Genomic DNA, 24,330 nt, shown 5'->3' with positions numbered 1-24,330 from the left:
TCAACATACCTTTCCCGTCAAATGAGCGACACATGTCCACCTGACACGGGCCCACACACCCATCACCTCTTTCCTGCTCGTCGAACGCTCTCATGACCATTTAGTCTTCCAAAAACATCATGTTTTTTCCAAAATTCGAATATAAATCTCTCACCTGTGTTCGACGAGCGAGAAAGAGATGATGGGTTTGTGGGCCCGTGTCAAGGGTTAGGTGGACAGGTGTCGCCGTGTCACTCATTTGGCGGGAAAGGTTTGCTGGAATGGTGCCAAGTCGCCAAGTAATCTCAGTTAGCAAAAGCCAAGCTGACATTTAACTGATCTCTCAGCGAATCAATGGACAGAAGTCTATTTTTCAATTTAGATAATAGATCGGGTGTATATTTAAAATATTTTAAAGTTTGTACTCTGTTGAAATAGCATATCTAATTATGTGTCTAAATTGAATTTATGCCTAATCTATATTGTTGTTTTCTAAGTTCTTTAGTTGCTTCTAGACTTAATAAATCTAATATTACTTCTTTATTTATAAAACTAATTTGTTGTTGACTAATACTACTTACTATACTTTTTTTATTTTCTAGCATTCCTAAATGATATAATGAGTTCTTATGTTTTTGTGTATTTTCAAATCCTGATCTAAGAAATTCTTGTGCTTCTATTTCTGTTGGGTAGATGTCTTCGGTTCTGATCACTTCTGAATAGTTCCATTTAGTATTATCGAAAGGATTAATTTTCTTATATTTTGTTTCTTAAAGTTTATTTTGTTCTAACTTAATATTTTGTGTTAAATTAATTATTAAGTGTACAATACTATTTTCTATATGTTGATCTTTATTATGTAATATATGTTTATATTGAGTGCTAGGAAAATTACAAAGCAAAGTATTTTGATCTAAAGTTAGTTTCTTCTTTTGATGTTCACTTAATTCAAGATTAAGGTAATTTATCATAATCTTCCTTGTTCTCTCCTAATTGCTAAAGTGTCTTGTAACCGTTCTTTTATTCTTTCTAATTCTCTTAAATTTATGTTCTTAATTTCTATAATATTAAGATAATCAGTTCTAATTTGATTACTAAGAGTATGTAATAATAATTGTTCCTCGTAATATTTTATGCTTCTTTTATTATATTTAATAATTCTATTAATAGTTGATAATCTTCTTATAATTTCAGTAATAGTATGATAAGGTATGCAAATAAAATTGAATTTTTTTTTTTTTTTGTTGTATTTATGACTTCTATCCTCAAGATACTTTACTACATAAACATACAATTATAATGTTAAATAAGGCTCTGATACCAATTATTTAGAGATGAGATGGCTAACCGAGTGTAACATCCCAAACCTCGGGCCCAAAAACATTCTGAAAAACCTTGCCATTTAAACCCTTTTTCAAAGAATGAGCCATGCACTTAAATATAAATAAATAAATAAATATTTTGCAAATAAAACATTTATGTAAAACCTCTGTGTAAAAACATTAAATAAAACTATGGTGGGTCTCACTGCCTCGTCTTTTCCCTACTGCCTCCTCAGCCTGCATAACCTGCAAAACAACCACAACCACACTGCACTATATTCATGGTACACCGGGTCATTCAAACAAACAACCCGATAAACTCACTAGAGCTCGTATAAGTGAAATGATGAGATGATGAAATAAAAATCCTCAATTTCCATGCTTAATAATAATCTACAATAATATCCATAAATATTCAATCACACAATAATTTCATCACCAATCATCCAAGCATCAAGATAAATCATAAATCCTCGTATTCAAATCAAATCTCATCAATAAATAATAATCATCATTCTGGCAAATCAATTGCCTAATCGTCAACTATTCACCTCAACATCAATCATTCACATCATAACTAACAACCACAATGCATAATCGCCATCATTGTCCATCCTCAAGATTCAAGCCTAGACTTTACCAAGTCCTAACTAAACCAAATCCTAACAAACAAATGCACACAAGCACACAAAGCAACAAAATAGACTATCTAATTTCACTCACATCGCTCTTTGAAAATCCCCCAGTTTTAAAGCAATTTCTCAAATCCTTTATTACATCGTCTCAAAACTGTAAATCTACCTCTGAAGAACAATTAATACTCTCAAAATACTCCACAACTGAAACCTCACGCCACACTAGTATCCGAGAATCTGCTAGTCATATACTGAGGTGACTAAACTTGCCACTTCCCGTGCAGAGCGAATCGATGCACGAGCAGGTAGGTATGCTGGCCACTTCCCGTGCAGAGCGAATCGATGCACGAGCATGCAGGAATGCTCGCCACTTCTCGTGCAGAGCGAATCGATGCACGAGCAGGCAGGATGCTCGCCACTTCTCGTGCAGAGCGAATCGATGCACGAGCAGGCAGGTAACTAAGCTCGCCACTTCCCGTACAGAGCGAATCGATGCACGGGAAGGCAGGTATTCTCACACAACCTCAATCACAACATTTCTCGAAACCATCTCATAACTTTCATTGTTTAATAATATATTAATGCCCCTTGTATTTCTTTTCAGATTCACCTCTACATATGCATCACCATCAACACTTGCCGTGAAAAAATTTATTCTTAAAACATTTATAAAACAAGGTCCCTTCACTATGAACTCCAAACTGTGCCGAATCCTTTCCGAAATTGATTCCTACTCATGACCCCTCACTTGTTTGCCACTCAAATCATACCAACACTTCCTCAACAAGTAACTTGATTATTTAGTAAAAATAATTGCCTAATCATCAATCATTGATCCTCGATAATAAGCATTTCTTCTCTAATTCCGCAATTGTTCTCAAGGCAACTCTATAATTCCCAATTACTTCCTTAGCCTCAAATCATCATCAATTCATTCTCATGATCTAAATCCTACACTAAGCCTTCTCTAACATATAACAACAAACACACAAACAGGCAATTCATTAACGATACTCTACATTAAAAATCGATAAGTTTCACTCACATTGCAACCACGTGAAATGACCGAAGTGCCCTTCACGGAGCCATTGCTCGGATATCAAATCCGACAGCATAACGACATCGGGGATAAGATTTCCTGAACCCGTGTACCTGTTAAGACCAGATAACCAAACACAATTACAAAACAGAAACACAGTGGCCGTTAAACAACCGAAACGGGCGGCCGCCACCACACACGGTGTCTGCCCGACTGAGAACAGTACCCAGAACACATAGAAACTCACCCACGGGCTTCGGATGACCAGCCAGAGGCCAAAAACCCACAATTCCAGCCATCGGCGTGGCCAAACTCGGCGGGACCCGCGATGGTTCGTGGCGGTCAACCTGCGCGAATTTTAAATCTCAAAATCAATGTAAACGAATTACACAGGCACGAAGGAGACGTCGAGAGGATTAACTTTTATACCTGGGTCGACGGTCAATTCTCGCCGGAAATGGCCGAATCTGGCCGGAGAAGACGATCGGCCTTGTGGCTTCGATTCGCCGCCGTGGGAGGTCGTCAGAGCTAGGGAAGAGCACAGGGAGGCTCGCCGCGACGAGGGGAAACCATCTGTGGTAGTCCGGAGTCGCGTCGTGGCCGGAAAAGTTAGATCGCCGGCGAGAAGACCTTCTCTGTCTAACGCCGATTCTCTGTCGTCATTGGGTTTCTGGGTTAGCCGCTGCCACTGGGAGGAAGAGGAGAGAGAGGCGAACAACCTGGGCCAAACACCCAGCCCAGCCACCGCCGAACGCACCGCCACGCGCCGGTGGCAGGGGCGGCGAGGGTGAGGGGCGAGAGAGAGATAGACGCGCGGGGAGAGAGAGAGGAAAAAAAATGAGGAGAGAGAACTAACTTTTGGGGTTTTAAAACCAATTTTGTAAAAATTACAAGTTTGCCACTCACTTCAAATGCCCGTAACTCTCAAACCGTAACTCGGATCGACGCGTGCTACGTGTTTACGAACTCGTGGACTCGAGACCTATCCAACGTGTCCAAAGTCAAAGACGAAAGTCCACTAATTTTGAAAGTCAACTTTGGGTCAAGCCCAATTTAAAACAAAAATTTAAAATTAAATCAAAACCCTTTTTATTTTCCAAATAAATCCCAAAATCCTTAAAATAAATATTCAAAATATTTAAAATAATTATCTGGAAAATACGGGGTCTCACAGAGAGTGTCTCGAAATTGTCCATTTGAATACTTTGTAGAGTATGGTACAACAAGTATTGAACACCGCAAGCAGCACCTCAGGCTGTAATAGCGGCTGGAACTCAGGGACCTTCTTTGCAGCAATAGAGTAACAAATAGAGAGGCTCTTGGAGAGTCAAGGAGCTATAAAGACTAATATAAGGACCCGATTTAACAGAATAATCGTATATTTATAGTAGTGTTTCTCTGTTTTGGACTAGAAGTCCTCTAGTTAAAACCAAAAAACTGAAATTTAAATACAAACTAAAGAGATAGAGAGCTTTTGAAAACTAGATTGGTAACTGGAAATTTTATTGCATAAGTAGTGTATACAAAGTATGAGATACAGTTGAAAGCTATTACAAAAGATATCTGATGACTTGAGGAATCGTCTAAAAACTCATAGTTAATAATGAAAAGCTTTCCCTATTTATGGATGCTGATTTACAACAGAAATTGATGTTTCATGCATATCTGCTCCCTTTGTATTTGCTCTTCACGTGATATGCTATTGCATATAAGCTGTGTTTGCATTAGCTCTTCTCATGTTGTTGCATGTGTTCATATGTTGTTGCATGTGTTCATATGTTGTTGCATGTGTTCTTGTATTTGGCCTTTTACTAACTTGTTTTGCTGCTTTTGTAGGCTTAGATAAAAGTGAGGCTTTACTTGTCTTCTTGCATGTGTGGTCTTCCCGTGCTAGTGCATGTGTAGGAGTAACCTATAAACTAAAGAAATTTGGTTGTATGTGAAGTAGTAGGGAACAAAAAAGTTCTTACTTGATAAGGAAATCAGAAGAGGGATAAGTGCAAAAAAGGGTAGATAAGAAAATAAAAAAGTTTGTGTCACTATCAGTGGGTTTTATTTGTAGTGGGCTTCTGCAGAGGTATTTACCCTTTAAACAGGTTAGCTTTTTATATAAAAAATAACATACTGAAGGCATAGAATGCCAGCAGTCATAGTAGAAGGTCCCCATTTTAATATACATAGTTAGCAGATTTAGAGATCGAGAATATAAAATGTGAGATGTCTAGTGCACTACCCTTTGTACGTAGATTCCACTCTTGGAGTTGGTATCCAAGTTAGCACTCCAAAAAATCAAAAGGCCACTAAGAGGCTTCTCTAAAAATCAAAAGTGTAATCCCTCAAACCTATATATCCACACTAGGTTTGTGATGTTGTGAAGGTGAAAATGTATAGGATCTAAGCTTTGATAATCTAGCTTTGGATCCTGGCACTAGAGAAGATTTGGGTAGGCTTTTCTCTCTTGGTTCTACCTCAACTCGTGAGTAAGAGAGAGAGAAATGTTATATACCTTGATATGCATACAAAAAGGCACTAACATTGTGATGCCATTGTAGGTTACTTTGACAGAACAAGAACGCGAGAGTTGTCGCGAGTGTCCTTCTCTCATGGGAATTCTAATGGACTTCCAGAAGATTAGCTTTGTGATTGCAGGCTTTAAGTTTATGCTAGGAGTTTTAGTTTGTGTTGGTTTTTTAGTTTGTTGCTGTCTGGTTTATTTTCTGCTGTTTTCTGCACTTTGTCCTCTTTTGTTGTCTTGTAGTTAGGAGTGGTTACGTTTCTTTGTTTAGCATTTTAGTTTGTATTTTGGTTGTACTATTTGGGCTTTGCCTTTTCCAATGAAAGTATTTCATTACTTGGCTAAAAAAAATTATTATATATGCCTTTGATCCCTTGGCACTAAGACACACTACAAGAAAAACCTTAATAGACATCACTTGTTTAATATCAGTTTTGAACAAAACTGATATTGTAAAGTTTTAGATATCGGTTAATTTTTTAGACGATGTCTTAATTGATTAACATATCACTGGGTTTTTTTTCCGATATTTTAAATTTACACTTTTGATTAACTTTTTTTGAAAACTGATATGTAAAGTCAATATCTGATAACTATATTATTTCACATAAAAAACACGGGCTCTAACTTAAAAATTTTAGCCAAGTTTCCCAACCCCCCCCCCCCCGTCACGACACATTCCCCAGTCACTCACCCAGCTCGATCCTTCTTTCTCACCCAGGCCAGCTCGCGCGATCCTTCTCTCTCACCCAGCTGCTGGCATCGGTGCTGCCAGAAGTAGTCCTTGGCGTCGGTGCATGGCTCTCATTCTCCCTCCTCTCCGTCGGTGGCATCCTTGGGTTACTGAGTCTGTGGAAATTGTAAGCTCAATCCCTCCTCAATCTCTTGTACTCTTTCCCTTTCTCTGTATCTTCTTCTCCTGAGTTTCTTACTTCTGAAAATAGGGTTTCAAATTAGGGGTTTTTTGTGGTTTTTGTAATTCTTGAAATTTGGGGGTTTCAGCTTGGGTTCGTTTTATTCTTGAAATTAGGGGTTTTCTTGGTTTTCAGTTTCTCTCTCTTTTTCTTGTGGGTTTTAACTTTTATTGGTGAATAATTCCATTGATTTAGGTCTATTTTCAACAGGGTTTGATTGGGTTTGTTGGATATCTCTGGGGTTTCCTTCACTTTCTCAGAAAGGAGGATTGAATTCAAGGTGAGTATATTCTCTTAGTGCAATACTTAAACTTGTAGCTTTTGATTGTCTGATTAATTGCTATAAAAATAGTCTGTGGGTATGAATGATGGCCCATAAATGGTACAAGATAGATAGTTGGAGAAAATGGATCTACTGCTTTCAGTATAATGAATTGTAGATACTTTAGTCACGAGATAAAGGAAAATGGAAGATTATCTTGTTCGTTGTCATGTTAATTTCATTTTGAACTAACTTCTATTCTGAAAAGTCTGTTAAAGCATGCAAGCTTCTACTTAACATCTAACTCCAATAAACTAAACTGTTATGTTTCAAAATGGCCAGACCTCTAGGAGCACTATGTAAGCAGTACAGATGGAAAACATAAGAATACAATAAAAGAACATGTGCAACACTCATCCAATGATAAACCCTTACAATATGTAATTAAATGTTTTAACCTCGTAATCATCCAATATTTTGGATATGGATTTTATTCTTCTTCATTGCTTATAGGGTGTCTTTAGTCCATCCACGTATAATTTTCCAATCTTTACCATCTCATTAAGCATTTAATTAACCATACCATTGCTATCTATTCCCATGCATTTCTGCCTTGGTAGGAAACATCATGTTGGTGGAGTTTATTCATTTATTTTCTCCTGTAATTAGCTAGACTGCACAGATTCTGTCAAAGAACAAAAGAAAAAAAAAATAGCTAGGCTACATAGATGATTTAACAGATTCTGCCCAGCCCTATACCCTTTTATTTTTACATATGTTTGCATTATGCAATTTCTGAAACATCTTATTTTTGCATTATATATATGCTTAAAAATTTGTGAAAATTGTGTTGTATGCAAGGAGTAAAATTTCGAAATTTTCGGCGAAATTTCGCCGAAAATTTCGTTTTTTAGGGGTATGGAAATTTTAACACCATACCAAAAAAATTTCGAAAAATTTCGAAATATTTCGCCGAAATTTCGCCGAAATTTTCCGAAATCCTCGAAATTTCGGCGAAATTTTCGATATAGTGTTCAACAAAACCAAAATCAGATCTATTTGGGTGGGAGGCGTGGGTTTTGGGCGCGGACGGTGGTTCTGTGCGAGGTGGGGGAAGAGGTGAGCGATCGGCGCGAGGCTGGCTGAGGGAGGAGGGATGAGGCGAGCGGCGCGAGGCTGGCTGGGGAAGGAGAGAGGAGGCCAGCAGTGGGTTTTGGTCGCGGGAGGTGGGCGCAGATCTAGTGGCTGGGGAAGGAGGGATGAGGAAGGAGAAGAGAGAGAAAGAGGAAGCAGAAGAGAGAGAAAGCTACTGGAGGAAGAAGAGGAAAAGGAAAGAAAGATAAGAGGAGAAGGAAGTCACGGCCCACGAGGAAGCTACTGGAGAGAAAGCTACTGGAGGAAGATAAGCTACTGGAGAGAAAGCTACTGGAGGAAGTCACGGCCCACGAGGGAAGGAGAGGAGAAGGAAAGAAAAAAAAAAGAAGAGAAAAGAAAGGAAAAGGAAAAAAAAGAAAAGAAAAGGAAAGAAAAAAAAAAGAAGAGAAAAGAAAAAAAAAAAAAAGGAAAGAAAAAAAAAGAAGAGAAAAGAAAAAAAAAAGGAAAGAAAAAAAAAAAAGAGAAAAAAGGAAAGAAATTTTTTTTTTTTTTTTAAGGTAGATTGAGATTTGGAGTTTTTAGACAATTGGAAAGAAAAAAAAAGATTATAATTTTATTTGGGGTTTGATCTGGTTATTTTGGTGTTTCGTTTAGTTGTAAACATAAATTATGAAAAAGAAATTTATCCCCTTATCATGCAGTTTCATTTCCTTAATGTTTGGTTTTCCAATTTTGATAATTTGTAAAATTGAAATTTTAGATAAACCGTTGTCGTCGCTGCTGCCATCGGATTGGTTATATTTTAACCCAATTCGGCTTAATTTAACTATCAAAGACCATTTCCAAGTCCATTTGAGTAAGCTTGCTACTTTCCGTTGCCACATTGGTGATTTATTCGTGTAATTTTATTATGTAATTATTAATTAGTGAAGTATTTTTTTAACAGTATTGTCTCCGGCGCGCATTATATTCATCACATATCACATGAAATCTACTATATTATTTGATTTCTTCAATATTTTTTATCAATGTAGTAGATAATATGTTAAATAAACATATAGTCAAGTTTCATTCAAAATTTCCATATTTTAATAGTAATTTTCGTCGTTTTTGTCTAATTTTATCGAAATCGAAATTTTAATCGAAATTTCCACGAAAATTTCCGTCGAAATTTCCATCGAAAATTTCCTCGAAACCGAAATTTTACTCCTTGGTTGTATGTTTGCTATTTTGCATGTTTTTGTGTTAGGAATGCTGAAATAATTGTGAATTGTGACTTTGCTAGATTGTTGTTTTGGGAAATAGGTGTCTTAATAGCTATATATTTTGCATCTTTAATTGGTATTTGGTATTGAATTAACTTGGTTTCTCTTCATGTGAAGTTGATATCGATAAGTTCAATGGATAAAACATGGATACATGCTGATAGAAGGAGTAAGGTGTATGAGGTGGGAGTTGAGAATTTTCTAAGGTTAGGAGTAGGCAATAGTGGCAAACGTAAGTACATCCATTATCCTTGCAATAGATGTGGGAACTTGAGTAAGTATACGGTAAAAGTGGTTAGGGAGCATTTGTACTTCCATGGTTTTGATGAAGGGTATAATAACTGGATATGGCATGGTGAAGCTAGTGTCTGTAGGGATGAGCAATATGGTTTTCTTGGTTCTGAAATAGTAGACATGTGCGAAGGAGCGTTTGATAATTTCAATCATGATCCGGACAAGTTTCAGAGTTTCGTTGAAGAAGGGGAGATGCCCTTATATGTTGGTTGTGATAAGTACAGCAAGTTATCTGCATTGGTCAGATTGTTCAACCTAAAGGCAAAACACGGGCTGACAGAGAGTAGCTTCTCTGATTTTTTGGTTGCTTTTGGAGATATGGTACCTGATGGTAATGTGCTACCCTTGTCTATTTACGAGGCAAAGAAGACATTGGCTGCTTTAGGAATGGAGTATGTGAAGATACATGCTTGCCCAAATGATTGTATCTTATATAGAAAGGAGTATGAAGATGAAACAAGGTACCCGAAGTGTGATCTCTCTAGGTGGAAGCTAAAACAAAGGAGCAGTTGAGAAGGAAGGGGTGCCAGCCAAAGTATTGTGGTACTTTCCTCCTATTCCAAGGTTTAAACGAATGTTTAAATCTTGTGAAACTTCGAAGAACCTCACTTGGCATGCTGATCAGAGAGTGAGTGACGACATCATGCGCCATCCAGCTGATTCTCCAGCTTGGAAGTTAGTTGACCATAAGTGGCCGAATTTTTCAATCGAGCCTAGAAATCTAGGGCTTGCCCTTTCGGCTGATGGGATAAATCCACACAGTTCATTAAGTAGTCGATATAGTTGTTGGCCTGTCCTCTTAGTCACCTACAACCTTCCTCCGTGGTTGTGCATGAAGAGGAAATTTATGATGTTAAGTTTGTTGATTTCGGGTCCTAAGCAGCCAAGAAATGACATAGATGTGTATTTAGAACCATTGGTTGAGGATTTGAGAGCACTATGGAATGGAATTGAGGGAGTGTATGATGGTTTCAGGAAAAACTCATTCACTTTGAAGGCTGTACTTCTATGGACGATCAATGATTTTCCAGCTTATGGTAACTTGTCTGGGGCCTCAGTGAAAGGGTATAAAGCATGTCCTATATGTGGAGAAAACACAGATTCTGTCAGGCTAAAACATGGTAAGAAAATTTGTTTCCAAGGCCACAGAAGATTCTTACCACGCCACCACCCATATCGGAGACAAATGGCTGCTTTTAATAACAAGCAAGATGAGCGTGAGCCTCCTACACCTCTAAGTGGACATCAAGTCTTGGAAAGAGTTTCAGGAATCAATTGTATCTTTGGGAAGAAACAAAGAAAGGACAACTTAGGTGGTGAAAGCCATGCTCCATGTTGGAAGAAGAGATCAATCTTCTTTGACCTAGAGTATTGGAAGTCCCTTCATATAAGGCATGCTCTCGATGTAATGCACATTGAGAAGAACGTGTGCTAGAGTATCGTTGGGACTTTACTAAACATTCCAGGTAAGACAAAAGATGGGGTGGCTGTCCGTTTAGATCTTGTGGAAATGGGGGTAAGATTAGACTTGGCACCACAAATTGGGAACAAGAGGACATTTCTATCTGCAGCTCCATATACACTTTCTCGGGATGAGAAAAAAGCTATATGCAAGTGTTTGTTTAGTATCAAGGTCCTGGAAGGTTACTCTTCAAATATACGAAACCTAGTATCCATGGAAGAGCTCAAACTTTTCGGTCTTAAGTCTCACGATTGCCACACCTTAATGCAACAATTGCTACCTGTTGCCATCCGTTCAGTTTTGCCCAAGAATGTGAGATATGCTATTATTAGGTTGTGTTTCTTCTTTAATGCCCTATGCTCCAAAGTGGTTGATGTGTCCAAGTTGGATAAAATTCAGTCTGATCTTGTAACCACCTTGTGTTTGCTGGAGAAGGTTTTCTCACCTTCATTCTTTGATATAATGGTCCATTTAACCGTGCACCTTATTAGAGAAGTACAATTGTGTGGACCAGTCTTTTATAGGTGGATGTATCCATTTGAAAGAGGCATGAAAGTATTAAAAGGTTATGTCAAGAACTGTAATCGTCCAGAAGGCTGCATTGCTGAGTCTTATATTGGTGAGGAAGCCGTGGAGTTTTGCTCGGAATATTTATCTGGGGTACATGCAATTGGTACTCCCTCTTCGCGTATGGGTGCACCAAAGACTAGTAAGCCTCTATCAGGTAGTAGGGTAGTTAATGTAGACCGTGAAGTTTGGCAACAAGCTCACCGTTGTGTTTTGGAGAATGCCGCTGAATGCGATTCGCATGCCGAGTAAGCTCACTGATTGTGTTAAATACACACTTAATTAGCAGTTTTTGTAATGCATAATTTACATGTTTTAATAATTACTAGAAGAGCACAACCGCAGATTTATCTATTGGTTACGTGACAAGGTATTACTTTGTTACCTTTAAAACCAGTTAGCCTAATGCCATCTATTTGGTGTTGTGTTTCTGTTTTAAAAATGACATCCTAACCTTTGTTCTCATAGGTGGCAGAGTTAATCAATGGTGGATCCAGTGGCATAACGGCCTCGTTGAGGCAGCTAGCTATAGGTCCACCTATGAGTGTGTTGCAGTATGAGGGCTATCAGATTGGGAGCTGCCATTACGTGATTCTATACGCATAGTCCAAAACAGTGGGGTGACCTTGGTGGCAAAGACAATGCAAGTGGCAAGTGCGAAGGATAAAAATCTTGTCTACACTAATATGTCTTTCTATGGTGTTATCGAAGAAATATGGGAACTGGATTATAATGACTTCAGGGTGCCCTTGTTTAAATGTCAATGGGTAGAGAACAAGAAGGGAATTAAGACAGATGAACTAGGGTTCCAATTGGTTAATTTTAGTAGGATAGGTCATAAGAAAGATGTATTTGCTTTGGCTGCCCAAGTGAAGCAAGTATTTTATATAGAAGACCCACTAGACTCTAATTGGTCAGTGGTACTTGCAGTCCCAAATAGAGAGTTTAATGATTGTGCTCATGAGGATGAGTTGGGGGACACTATTATTGACCATCAATCCTTTAGCCTTGGATTACCTCCTGTTGAGGAATTTGATGATATAATGGGAGAGGATGATAACAATTACAAGAGGGATAATTGTGAGGGTGTATGGATTGATCACTCCAAAAACACAAATTGACAATTTAAAGGTTTGAATTTATTCAGTTTTTATTTGTCACTTAATTTCAGTGATCGAGCTTCAATTTAAAGGTTTCTATCTCTTTTTCTTTTCTTGATTGTTGGTTTTGTCACTAACCTGTCAGTTTACACGTTACTAAGCACACAAGTAAGTATTGCTCTAACCTTGAAGTTACTAATGTTTTCAGGTATATGACTTGATAATGGCTACACCATCAAGAAAAAAAGTTGCAGCTGCGAAATCCAAAGGTAAGAGGGTTGCCACCCCAAAATCAAAGGCCAAGAAACCTGCAGTTTCCAAGGCCAAGGACAACAAAAAAGCATGTTCGACTTCAAAGGACACTGTTACAGATGAAGGCAGCTGCAAATCCTCACGCGGTGTTACAAAGATGCACGGAATAGTCGTTAAGAAGGCTTTAGGTCGAAAGCTGAAAGTGGATTACAACTCACATGGCTTGCCAGTAGGGGAAACAAGGTTGTACTTGGCTTCTTACATAGGAGTTTTGGCAAGGACAACTATACCTATTCCATACTCGTTGGCCGAAAGTGCCAGATGACCTAAAGCAGAACATTTGAGACGATGTTCAGGTAATTAAGACCTTCATAAAATTTCTTATAAACCGAGTGTCATTTGAATCTGTATGTGTGTTAATTAAAAAGTTTATAAATTATATATACTATTGTAGAAGAGAGTGGGAGGCATACATTATAATTATATATACTATTGGTTAGAAGAAAGTGGGAGGCATACATTATACCAGATACCATAAATTTTCTGCTATAAGAATATGCCTGTAACAGTTTAGGCTAATTGGCACAAGAAAATTAAGGGAATGTTACTCTTCTTACTGCCCAATCGTTGATACTTTAACATGGATATACAAATTTGCCATTATGTTATCAACAAATTCTACTATAAGGCATGTATAAGGAAATGCTATAATGAGTGGGCATGTATAGATATAACATGTATAATGATCAGTTACACACTTGCGTATATGATATAGGCATATTGTTATATACACTACCACATAATACTCTGCGACATTATAAGCATTTTTCTTTCATTACACACTTCCTTTAGAGACACTTGTTACACACTTGCTTCATCTTCAATTCATTATAAGCATTATAATTTCAGTCACATAAGCATTATAATTTCAGTCATATAAGCTTTATAATTTCAGTCACATAAGCATTATACTTGTTCCTTGTAGAAAGCATTTGAGTTGGCCAAACAAAGCAGGAAATGGGTGTTGTCATCTGCTGGCAGTAAATGGAGGTCTTTCAAGACTACATTAACCACCAAATACATATTGCCATTCAAAGATGACCCGGAAGCGGAAGCTTTGCAGACTCGGCCGAAGGAGTACGACTTTATTGCACAGGAGGATTGGAATGCCTTTGTTGCTCAACGATTATGATTTTCTGGTAAAGATTTTAGTTTAGAATTCAAAGTTTTTGGTACATATATATGTTTTTTAGCTTCCATTTAGGGTCTAATGTTTGTGGTATGTGGTGTCGTCATCGTAGGAACTACACGAAGCTCAAAGGCAGATAACTGCAAAGCGGAAGTATCATCATAGGTTATCAAGGAAGGGATATATTGGCTTGGAGGAGGAATTAGTAAGGGTATAAGAATCCCATAATTGATTTGTCTTTCAACTATAAGTAATGGGAATTGGAGGTTGGACTATATATATATGGTTAATTTTATGCTGAATAGAGGAAGAAAAATGTTGATGAAGATGATCTAGACCGCTCTGTCCTATGGAAGAAAACTAGGGAAGATTGTAATGGGAACTTCACTGAAGAAGTGATGCATGTGGCTAAAGTCATAGTAAGCTACTGAATCTCACAGATTGAGGTTGGATAATTGATTGTATAGTGATATGCTGAAACTGTTCATGTTTTTCTTATTTTGGCAGGACGAGTTGATGGACAAAGTGAAAGCTGGAGAGTTGAAGGTGGAAGGTGCTAATGATGTTCTAAGCATGGCATTGGATACTCCGGAGCATGCCAGTAGGGTCAGGGGTGTGGAGGGAAATATCAACCCTTCGGTGTACTTCAACATCCCAAAAAAAACTAGGGATGAGATGACCATGATTAAGAGAGACCTAGTGGCTATCTTGCAAAGGAACAATAGGGAGCTGTTGGACAGAATTCAGAAGTTGGAGTCAATGAACAATGTGGCTACACCAAAACAAGTTCCAGGTATAGGGATGGTTTCCGATAAAGCAAGTTGCTTTGGTGAGGAAAAGGCTAAGGAAGCAGAGGTTGATGTTGTAGAGAAAGTTGAAGTAGTGTAGGTGGAAGAGATGGAAAAGGCAGCAATGAAGGTAACGTATGATTCTTTGGTGCCATGTTGTCATATGACAAGTAATATACTTGAGTTTGATTGTTTCTAAGCCAAAGAAAGCTATTGATTACAAATCTGATTTTAGGTTTAGGCTTATGAGTTGTTATGTTTGTGTAGGGAAAATCGTGCAAACTGGCAGTAGGAGATGTCACCAACATTGTTGCGTGGGGTACAGTGATTGATATGGCATCCAACACAGTACACGATGTTCTCTTGGGTAAGGGAAACGTGAGGGTTTTAATTGACATTGCCAACAAGGAAGAAGCATTACTTCCCTTCCTGGTAAGGGACGAGTTAATCACAGTTGGGCAAGCTGTTGGAAGCCATGTGGCTTGGCCCCAAAAGCTTGTTATCGTTGGGAACAACAAGGTAAATACCAACTTCAGGTCACTTGTGTTTTTCCTTCATATTTCAGCGAGTTACATGTTTGTCACTTGCAGCGTAATAAACCTGAGTTTGTCTAAACTTTATCTGCATCTAGCTAGACATCAGAAACATGCTGTTAAAACTTTTTTTGCTAAGGCCATTGATTCTTTAGAACTAAATGTAGTATTTCCAAGCTTTTAATATTACTATAAAACTATTATCTTCTATCTTCCTAACAGCAGAAACAACATAGACCACTCTTTTATATAAAGCCAGCATCTGAAGCAACACAATTTTCTTGATGATTAGGGCCTTAGGAGCATCAGGTGTAAAACAATCAGCAGGGCATCACTCTAAAGCTATTTCATAGAGAAAGCAGGCCTGACCTACATTCTAAGCAGTTTTAAATTGCCAGTGTTTTGAGACTTAATCACACTGACAGAAACATGAACATTAAGAAGCAATTGATGTAAAGGCCAAAAAAATAAGTGAGACCAATCAAATTATCATAATTCAGCATACCATTATCTGCCAAATGAATGAAAAATAAATCCACAGCTACGCAAGAAAGTTATGGTCATAATTCTAATATGCCTGATGTGTCTTTGTCTTAGTAAATCACTAACAAGCTCTTGTTTGTCTTTGATACCCTATAAACAGAAAAAGCAGGTTCCTGCCATAGTGAAGGAGCTATTCAAGAAGGAAGCAGCCGAAAAACATGTCCCGAAGCAATGCAAGTTGTTGTATCGATTTGCAACGGAAACAATGGTCGCTAGTGGCAAAGTCATGAGTAGTGAAGTGGAGGCAAAAGTCTTTGGAGATGTCCGAAGACTTTATATATTAAAAGATGATATTACTAGCTTATTGGAGATGAAAGAACTTTCAGCCACATGCTTAGTTGTGTACATGAGGTAATTGTACTCTTTCAACTACATGCATAGTTAATTTATTCAACTATTTCTCAACTTGAACTGTTTGTGATACACATGCATTGTAAAAACATTGATAGGCACCTGTACGATAGGCTGATCGAATCAAACATGACTGACATGGTTGGTTTGGTGGACTCGGCACGCATCTCTGTGGGAGTTGGAAACCCAGAGCGAAGATCAACCTACCTAGCAGATAGGTTCCAGCAAGGAAAATGCGATCGTGTCTTTTTAGTGCCATTCAATACTGGGTATCCCTTGACTGGTTGATGTTTTAATGCTAGTTTTATGCTCATGTGTATTTCTTTGGCTAAGTATCGTTCAATTTGACAGTAACCATTGGATTTTGACAATCATTAATGAAGAAAAGGACGTGGTCCACATCATGGACCCTCTTCCAAGACAAACCAGTAACCCAGGCTGGATGGATGTTGTGAACACGTAAGTGTCTATTAATATGTACCATCTTACATAATATGGATTGTATATTAAATTGTGATATATAACTTAAATTGATATTTTGGTGATCAAGTGCTATTAGACAATTTAATAGAGTTACGGGAAGGAAAGGTCTGAAATCACCAACTTGGAAGCATCTCTATGTAAGTGTCTATGTATTACTTAAGTCTTTAAGTTTCTTATGCATGTCTTACACATTGGACTAATTAATTAAGTATAACTCTATGTGATTTCCTTTGCTCGTCTCTAGTGTCCTAAACAACCAAGTGGTGTTGAATGTGGATATTATGTCATGAGGTACATGAAGGAAATAGTTGAAGACACAACCCTTGCATATGAGTCGCAGGTTAGAATACTTACTCCTATTGGGGCAATTGACTGGTATATTTTGCTATCCTTTGTACAGTTCTAACTTGGGAAACTTGTAAAAGGGAATTACAGGAGGAAGGGATGGCCTAGCTAGGATACTAGTTTGTTGCTGGTTTTTAAGACTTTGTTTTCTGGCTTTACATCTTTTTAATTTTTTCTGTGTATGTGGTTTTGGGTTGGTAGTCAGCATTTCTCTTCTATTTCCATTATTTTTTTACTTGCATTATTGCTGAACTCTAGGCTGATACTGTGACTACTCATTTATACTTGCATGATCCATTTTTTGAATCATACATATGTGCAGCCATCTGAAAGCCCTTGCTGAATGCACGAAATGTAGGCCATCTGAATCATATATATGTGCAGCCATCTAAATTCAATACTTGCTGCAATCTTATTAATGCTTTTGGCCTATATTTTCTTAATGCCCTTTGGGATCCTTGCTGAATGCACTTTTCAATACTTTGGGATCCTTGCTGCAATCTTATTAATTAATGCACTTTTCTTTCTTGTTTTCAGTGGAGTCACCTGAAGAACAAGAGGAGCAGTTACACACAGGAACAAATAGATGAAGCCCGGGTTGAATGGGGAGATTATGTTTCCATGAATTTTATTTAGACTAACATGCATGTTTTTGGTACCATTTTGAGCATTTTGCTGTGGATATGAAGATATATACTAGCTAGTTCACATTCAAATCTTTTGTATAGGCAGAATTTAGGCCTAGCTGAATTGCACTGTCATGCCTTCATTATTTTTGTACATGTTGGCATGTGTTTAATTAAGATCTAGCTAGCTAGAGATGGATTTTGTGAAGGTTATGGAGATAGAATAGTGATTTTGGGGTATACATGATGAGGGCTATCCATATTTTTATATGGATTTGTAATCTTATTTTGTTAACTTCATTACTGAGTTTGGATGTTGGATTAATTATATGAATGGAAGAATTTAAGTTGGATTACTTTAGAAGCTTAGTAATTGTTGTGTGGATGCATATTTACCAATTAATTTTTATCCATATCAGAAGCCTATTGCATATCAGATTATGTAAAAATGCAACGATAAGGAATGAAGTTTCAACATCATTTAAAAAACAAAAAACTGATATCTAAAGCATACTTTTATATCAGATTTTAAGTACAAAACCGATATGTTATACACCTTTTATATTAGATTTTAAGTACAAAACCGATATGTTATACACTTTTTATATCAGATTTTAAGTACCAAACTGATATGTTATACACTTTTTATATCAGATTTTAAGTACCAAACTGATATGTTATACACCTTTTATATCAGATTTTAAGTACCAAACCGATATTTTATACACCTTTTATATCAGATTTTAAGTACCAAACCGATATTTTATATACATTTTATATCAGATTTTAATTACCAAACCGATATTTTATACACCTTTTATATCAGATTTTAAGTACCAAACCGATATGTTATATACATTTTATATCAGATTTTAATTACCAAACCGATATTTTATACACCTTTTATATCAGATTTTAAGTACCAAACTGATATGTTATACTCATTTTATATTTGATTTTAAGTACCAAGACAATATTGAATACATTTTTTATATCAGTTTCAAAATTACTTATGATATCATAAGTATCATACATATCGGAATGCAGTTTTTAAGATATCAGAAATGATTAATAACCGATAACGATGGTGGTATATCATATCAGATTATCAAACAAATATGATATCTAATATAGTATAGACATCAGTGGATAACCGATATGTAATATGGGAGAATAGATATCACCACTTAATATATCGGTAGGAAACCTAAATAGATATCGGTTTATCACTGATATATATTAAGGTTTTTCTTGTAGTTACAATGAATGACAATCAAGTCGAATACTAGTGTTAATCTTAGAAATTAACCAGTTCCAAAGTATCATTACTATTCGCATCCACCACCAAGTTTGTGCAACATACCACCTACATTTCCTTGCAATTTTCTATTGCAAGCACAGTCCCTTGCAAACCAAGAGGAAAGCTTGCTTAATTACAAGCACAGTTCACGTTGGGGTCACCAATCATCATGACCATGATCAACTTGGGAAGACCAAATGCCTTTTACACTAGCATTTGCATAATTATATCCTTCAAATTTCTAATTGCATGCACCTTTATACACAACCTTGGAATTTTCGGCTGCACACCCAATTGCCATGCACATGTCATGCCCTGACTAATATAAATTGCACATACAGTGAGCAATTATTGTATGTTATATATGGTGAGTCTTGACATCCCTCTCATACACATAGGTGAGTCACATCAAATCAAAGTGATTCTCACATACATATTGTGAGACAGAGGTCAAGACTGACCATCACATACAATAATTTTTTTATTTATTAAGGTGTACCCTCTTATTACACCAATAATTGGGAAGAGAGTGTGTTTTACAGAGAAAGAGGTAAATGGAATTTGCAAGGATCTATGTTGATCTAACAGAGATGTGTGTCTTGATTGGAAAAAAAAAATAAAAAATTTACTTCATTTGCTGAGAAAAAGATTTGTGTAGATCTATGTAGATTTGCTGTGAGATCCCGTATCTTTCAAAGTTTTATTTTAAATACTTTGAGAATTTATTTTGATCATTTTAAGAATTTATTTGAAAATTAAAAGGGTTTTGGATTTATTATAAATATTATTTTAAAAGGAGACTGACCCAAAGTTTACTTTTAAAATTAGTAGACTTTTGATTTTGATTTTGGGTCCGTTGGATAGATTTTGAGTCTACGAGTTCGTAGACACGAAGCACGCATAAATCAGAGTTACGGTTTGAGAGATACGGGCATTTGAAGGGAGGGGCAATTTCGTAATTTTGCATGAGTAAGTTATAAATATCCAAATCCAGAAATTTCTGGATACATTCTCTCTCCTCTCTCCCCTCTCCCGCGTCTCCCCTCTCTCTTCTCTCTCTACTTCCGCCCGCCTTCTCCCCTCGGCAGACTCGCCGTCCGGCCACCTCTCGACCGGAGACGGGTACTGGCGAGTTCCCCTCGCCATCGCCGACCCCCAGCGGCCCTTCCCATCGTCGGCCGACCACCGAAGACGGAGAATCGGCGCGAGACAGAAATCGATCTCGTCGACGATCCACCGATCCCGGAGGAGTTACGACGTCGGACCGGTCGGCTCTCCTTTTTCTCATCGTGGCGAGCCTGAAGGTGGTCTCCGATTATACAACCGACTTCCACCGCCGCCGTTTCGAAGGAGAGAAGCAGTCGGTGGCTCCCGGCGGCGATGCTGCTTTTCCGGCGTTGTCTTGCCGCTCTGAGGGTATGGTTAGTCCCCTCTCGCTGAACTGAACACATGGGTGTGTTCGGATGAAGTCAATGGGGCCGGAATCGGAAAGCCCCCAATCCAAACGCCACTGCCACCGTCGTCTGCGGCGATTCCGGCCACTCTTGGCCGCAGGTTTAGGTGAGTTTTGCTTCCCTCTGGGTGTTTTTGCTATTGGCTGGATTAAAATTGTGTAATTATTTGTAAACTAGGAAATTGCAGGTGAAGCACCCACTGCCACTACGAGCTCCGCCGCGTGTGACAGTGCTGGTGATCCTATTTCGATGGTTTTGTGTTCTTTTCTGCAAATTTGGGTTTGTTTGTGATGGATTGCAACTGGTTGATAGCTTGAGAATTATGAATTCGCGTTTGAGTAGGAAATATGGTGTGGGCAACCACCATTTGTGGCAGCCGACCCTATTTCCGGCCATTGTTCATATTTATAGTAATTTGTTTACGGACTCTGATTTAGGTTGTGGGCCGCTGACATCATTGAGCTTGATTTGATTGAAATAGGTGAATTGCCATGGTTGAATTAGTGGTGTTAATGGTTTTGCCGATTGTGGATTGATAATTGATTTCATGGTTAAATGAATTTAATTTAGTTTGGTTTTGTTGATTGAGATATATGATGACTCAGTTAATTATAACTTCGGTATATTGAATCAAATGGTAGCTCTGGGATTGAATTGATGATATATTCAGTATGAATTGAATAATTGGATTAGTATAGAATGCTAAGTGAATAATTGTACTATTGTGGAATGTTATATGGTTTTGCTATAAATGGAAAATGAAACCGGATTATTATGAAATGTTATTTGGTCTGTTGATCTTGTTGGAGATTCCATAACTGAATCTTGAGAATTAGATTGACGGGTTGCTTGTTAATTAAATAATTGGATCATTGTGATTGCGGGTTTATGGATGATGTTTTGTCATTATTGAATACACCTGAGATTATGTTTAATTTAAGTTAACTCACACGAGTTTCATAGCTTACTGGGTTTCGTGTAACCTGATGAACCATTCCACGATCCAGGGGTTTGTTTTGTAGATTAACTAAGTTAAGGAGTCGGCGTGGAGAGGACAAGGCAGTGAGACTAGTTCAAATATAAATATAAATATTAATTGTTTTTAATATACCGACTTCACTCTAGGACGAGCTTTCTGAATCGAAGTGAGCCTCGGACAAGTTTCTTTTTAAGTTTGAGATTTATTCAGTAAAGTAACTCGGAAGCTTATCGATTTGGAAAATAAATGATTATATTTGAATTATTATGAGTACTTATGTTATATTAAAAAGTTTTGTTAAATGTTTTAAGTTTTAGAGCTTAAGGGTTAACAAATGTTTAAACAAATTATTTAAATGCCGTCTAAGTACCCATCGGTTATTAAGTAGGTCTTTGGGACCCATCACGGCACACACATAGGCTTTGGGCCGTGTGCCGGGATGCCTCACCCTTTGGGGGTAGTCTATGTGCACGTACGGTATTGTGGCTTATTGTACGACGGCGATTCGACGGTACAAGGGCCACCATATGTCCACTTGTATGACGGCGATTCGATGGTACAAGGGACACCATCAGTCCACTCGCATGACGGCGTTGCGACGGTGCGGGTGGAAAGGCAATCTACGTGCACGTACGACACTTTGGCTTATTGTACGACGGCGATTCGACGGTACAAGGGCCACCGTGTGTCCACTTGTATGACGGCGTTGCGACGGTACAAGGGACACCGTAAATCCACTCACATGACGGCGTTACGACGGTGCGGGTGGAAGGTTAAGTAGACGGTTCACTTGGTGCGACGGTCTTGTACGGTACCAATGTGGAGCCCGTCAAATGGGTACTTATATGGCCAACGTTATTACTAAAAACTTTATTAGATAAAAATACTTTTAGTTATTCTTTTATCAACTCAAAACGTATTTTAAAAATTCGGGGTTTTCAAAGAGAATGAGTAGTTTTATAAAATGGTTTCCAAATGAAAGGTTTTGAAGTTTATTTTGTCCGCACACTGAGACTTTTTCTTAAAATTTTGTTTTTGAAGTTTTTCCCCAGGTAATAGCGATCACTGAGGTCGGACCGTACCACGTCGATGCAACGGGACCCATTTTAATTTGATTTAATCGATTTCATACAGTGAATCTTACATAAATTTTTTTGGGCTCACACTATGATTTTTTCAAATATATTTATTTATTATGTTAAGTGCTTGGCTCATTCTTTGAAAAGAGGTTTAGAGATCAAAGTTTCAGTGTATTTATGGGCCCGAGGTTAGGGGCGTTACATTTGCGTCTGAATTGGAAAAGAGAGGAGATTTACCTCGTTTTCAAATAAATGGATTTGTGTAGATATATGTGTCTAAATTGGAAAAGACAGGAAATTTACCTCATTTGTCGAGATAGTGAGAGGAGAGTTGCAGCCTCTGAGGCTCTAGTAGATAGAAAACGTTTGTGTATAGATAAAGATGCAATAGGTGGTATAAATACTAAAAATTAAAGTTGGGTGAACAAATAGGGGGTACGGTCAAGAACGTGGAATGTATCCATTACCTCATTTCCCATGGCCTTAATTAATAGCCTTTGCCACTGATTAAATTTCTCGTAAGAACGTGGCATATATGCATGCATTACGTCATTTATGTTGGCCTTATCATGCCTTGCCACTAATTAAATTTCTCATAAGAATGTGGCATGCATGTATTACCTCATTTCCTTTGGCCTTATTTGGCTTCCCACTGATTAAATTTCTTGCAATATTATGGCATGCTTGCATTAGGGTTGGATGGTGTTAAAAGATTCATAACTAACACGATTAAGGGTTTTAGTTTGTGATTTACAAAAGTATCCAAAAGGGTTTTCTCAACCTTTCAAATGCATGATTTTCGAGCTAGCTAACTGAGAAATATGTGTTTGTCATTTTGGCCAAAAGACGTTTTTGGTTTCTATACTATGGCTGAGTCGCACTTTGGTTCCGTCCTTTCAATTTACATTTTTCAAGGACCGTAGTTCCATTAATATCGCAATCAGGTCCAAACCGTTAAAATTGTCTACTTCAGAGCTAATCAAGTGGTGCCACGTCGGCATTTTTCGTCTCAATTTTGACGGTTTGGATTGATTGCGACATTAATTGAACCACGGTCCTTGAAAAATGTAAATTGAAATGACGGAGACCAAAGTGCGACTCAGCCATAGTACAGGGACCAAAAACGTCTTTCGACCTTTATATTTTTATAAAAGTTTAAATAGTTATATTTTTTTAATCAATTAAATAGTTATAGTTCTGTGCATACATGTTTCATCACTCTTATGATAGATCCTTTTTTTTTTTTTTTTAATTTGAGTTGAGAATGTGATATGGAGGTTGGTGTATGTCAAGTTAACGAAGTATAATGGTAGAAATTAGCAATTTAAGAGTTTTATTGCGTGATTTCCAAAAGTAGAAAAAGCAATTAGACAATTAATATTAGGGCTGGGTAAAAATACCGATGCCGTACCGGTTTCGATTCCGAAAAATACCGATTCCAAAAATACTGATACCGAAGAATACCGATACTAAAAAATACCGATGAGTTCCGTAATGGTATCGGTTCACAAAGCCCAATACCGACGGTATACCGATACCGACCGTATATTGAAAAAATATAATTAAAATAATTCATTTTTATACATTTCTATACTATACCAGTATACCCTAATTAAAAAACACTAAAATACTAAATACCTTTCTATATAATTTATAATTTTATATAATACATTTCTAATTTTCTATAATTTATATAAAATATATATAAATTTATAAACCCTATAACTTATTAACTTATATGTTTTTTAATTTATATAATATATTTCTATATAAAAACTAATTAAAAATACCCTAAACCCTAATATCATAATAAATTGTAAACCCTATATAGTATATGTATATAATATCTCATACTAAATTACTAATTTCTATACCCTAATAGACTAAATTGGCTAATAGCCTAATAGTCTAATACTATAAATTTATAATTCATACACTCATAGTTGGTAACTTGGAGTT

At 37.3% G+C, this 24,330-nt stretch overlaps 1 pseudogene; it reads left to right on the top strand.

Moving 5' to 3' along the window:
* The window catches only part of LOC147273035 (calmodulin-like), a 76,038-nt pseudogene that overhangs the window by 38,703 nt on the left and 13,005 nt on the right, over nt 1–24,330 (top strand).

The sequence above is a fragment of the Dryas octopetala genome, chromosome 9 (genome assembly GCF_963921425.1).
Source record: "Dryas octopetala chromosome 9, drDryOcto1.1, whole genome shotgun sequence".
Lineage (NCBI taxonomy): Eukaryota > Viridiplantae > Streptophyta > Magnoliopsida > Rosales > Rosaceae > Dryas > Dryas octopetala.
The sequence above is the reverse complement of the archived record's forward strand: the minus strand, read 5'-3'. Positions and strand labels throughout refer to the sequence as shown.